General features: G+C 34.9%; 1 protein-coding gene across 1 annotated transcript in view; it reads left to right on the top strand.

The window, feature by feature from the left end:
- Positions 1–2,062, top strand: part of Abcb7 (ATP binding cassette subfamily B member 7) — a 129,966-nt gene extending 127,904 nt beyond the window's left edge. The window contains exon 16 of the mRNA XM_021152859.1: positions 1–2,062. This exon is cut by the window's left edge and continues 1,525 nt beyond it. The gene's annotated coding sequence lies outside the window, so the exon portion shown is untranslated.
- Positions 2,063–2,884: the final 822 nt, after the last annotated feature.

Here is a 2,884-nt window from a genome sequence, read left to right as displayed (position 1 = left end):
AGATCTGACTCCCTCTTCTGGAGCGCCTGAAGACAGCTACAGTGTACTTACATATAATAAATAAATAAATCTTTTTTTAAAAAAGTTGTTCTTTTAAGCTAGGCATGGTACTATGCACCAGGAGCCACATCAGGAAATTGAAGTCAGGAATTTGAGGCTAGCCTGGACAATATAGGAAGACCCTGTCTCTTAAAGCTGAAAAAGAAAAAAAGTTCTCTTGATTCAGTATGAATTAAATTTGTTCAAAACACGTGTCTATCATGAATTGCCACATAATCATTTGTAATGTGGTTTTATTTCTCAGGAAAGGTCCTAAACTGCCTATAACGTTACAGTTTTAATGTTAATGATAATTTAGTATGGGAGAGATTATTATTTTTGATTTGTAAATTAGTATTAGTTAATGAATATCTTCAATTATACTACAATAGTTTGATAAACTGAGGCCAGTATTTCATTTAGTCTTTGATAGCAAAGTAAGTTATGTGGGATCTTGCTTTTAAAGTTGAAGGTAATACTTCAGTATGTCCTGGACTGGAAACTAGCTTTGGTTTGCTTTGTTGGTATCAGTGCTGCTCTCAAGGGGAAATGGAGTACATCCTTTGAATAAGTCACTTCCATTACAGGAGATGGAGTTAAATGTATATAAACATCTTGCTTCTGTGTTAATTCCTATGTTTACACTGATGCTGATGGACATGCTGAAACTCAGTTACACAGACAAGCAGTGTGTACTAATTATTAGGAAGAATTGTTCTTGTCATGTACACAGCAGTGTTCAAAGCAAGTTATTTTGTAATATGGAGAACATTTTACTCCAGGGATAGGAATATTTTCAGGGGAGGAATAATTTCCCCACTAAGATTTTGAAACTTTTTTTTTCATATGATTGCAGATGGTTCCGAGGCCACTGTAGTCATTAACCTGTTATCAGCTAACAAAACTTAAATTACCTGAAAAAGACACTTGGTGCAGAGGCCATAACTAAGTCTTAAAGACATCTTTTTAAAAACTACATCATCCTTAGGTAGTTCTATAGAGGGAAATAATAGACAGATTAAGATGAAAGAAAAGCTTTCTGGGATGATTCAGTTATAGGAAATGCCAAGAAAAGGGCATTTAATTATAATATCCTAATTTTACATCACAACATTACAGAATTACACAAAAGGATAATGTGTATAATTTTTTTTAAATTAGTGTTGCAGGAATGTTTTTTAAATGTACTAGAGGATGAATAATTTGAGCTCTGAAAATAGAGGAAGATGATGGGGTTCATTTCTCACCTCTCTTTATTTTAAATATTAAAAAATATATTTTCTTCCTAAAGGAATTCCAGTTTACAAAAGTTAACTTGAAACCAAGGTAATTTAGGATCATAAAAACGGGGCCAGATGCCTTCCTGATCGCTCTTAACATAGGACTGTCTTGGTATGCAGATGTGCTTCTTTGTGATCAGGGAGAGCTTCGCATCTGGACATGAACAAGCTCAAGATATGCATTCCCTTTTCCTCTGCAGGGATTTGCATCTTTTATATACCTTAAGAGAAACATTTTGTCTTTCCCCTCTATGTTGACAGATCTCAGTTTGAGTGGATAGTTGTTTTATAAAACTTGTTTTGCTCTAAGTGCTAGGTATTTAAAAACTGTGTGATTCCTTGGTTCTAGAGCCTTTTCCCTGCTGCCATCTTGTTGCTATCCTTCCTACTTGCTGAATACGTCACCAAGTAGCAACCTTTGCTAGAATATATTCCTAATTTCCTCATCTTGTAACTTATTACAGGGTATTCTGTTGTGAACTAGCAGTTTAGAGTGTTTAAATATGTTTGTAATTATAGTTTGTTTTTAATTATAGAAAAATTCCTTCTTTTCCCCTCTATGAGTGTATTGATTTGGAATGTAAATTGTATGATAAATCATAACATTGAGTGAAACACTCTGGATAAAGCTGATTAAGACAAAACATCTCAGCCAAGCATTTACCTTACCACAGTTCTCTTGTTTATAGCAACCTATGCAGATAATCATTACTGAATAAACATAATGTCTTTGTGCCTAGAAATGAGTGTCTGATGGAAATCACTTTTTTGCAATATTCATGGAAGCTGATTTTTTTTTTTGTACCTATCCACTTGAAGTAAATACAGGTAATTACTAGCACTCTGGAAAGATGGCCTTGCGGCTTTATACAAAAGGTGAAAACTTGACATTTTTTCAAAAGCAAAGTAAACATTTGCAGAGTTCATTATGTAGATAAAATGGTGGCAAATTATAGTGGCTTTATTTAGCCTTAAGCTGTCATAATTTTTGATAGCCAACCAGTGAAAGGTCCCTAGTTTCTTACTTATCCCCAGTTTCTCAGTTGGAATGATTAGAAGGGAAAGCTTGGGGTGGAGAAATGTCTTGCCTGCATTTTGATTACCTAGGTAGAATTGGAAACGAACTGTGTTCTAATTAAAAACAGATTGGAACTTAAAAAAAAAATACAGATTGTTTCCATATTTCATGTTCTCATATAGCTACAGTAAAATGTTCACTGGTGCCTTTCTGTTTCTCTTTCATAAAACCATAGGGTTGAAAGGTCATTTAATGCATTTTTTTCTCATTCTATAAATGAGGAAGCTGAACTTCAAGAGAAACTGCTGCACTGGATGAAAACCACAGTTCCTGAGAGTTAATTCTTGTGCTGTACCACATTTCCACTCAGAAATCACATTTGAAAATAAGTAGGGGACCCAGATATAGCTGTCTCTTGTAAGACTATGCCGGGGCCTAGCAAACACACAAGTGGATGCTCACAGTCAGCTATTGGATGGATCACAGGGCCCCCAATGGAGGAGCTAGAGAAAGTATCCAAGGAGGTAAAGAGATTTGCAACCCTATA

The sequence above is a fragment of the Mus caroli genome, chromosome X (genome assembly GCF_900094665.2).
Source record: "Mus caroli chromosome X, CAROLI_EIJ_v1.1, whole genome shotgun sequence".
In the NCBI taxonomy this organism is placed as follows: domain Eukaryota; kingdom Metazoa; phylum Chordata; class Mammalia; order Rodentia; family Muridae; genus Mus; species Mus caroli.
Note: the sequence above shows the minus strand (reverse complement) of the source record. Positions and strands in the feature narration are given on the sequence as shown.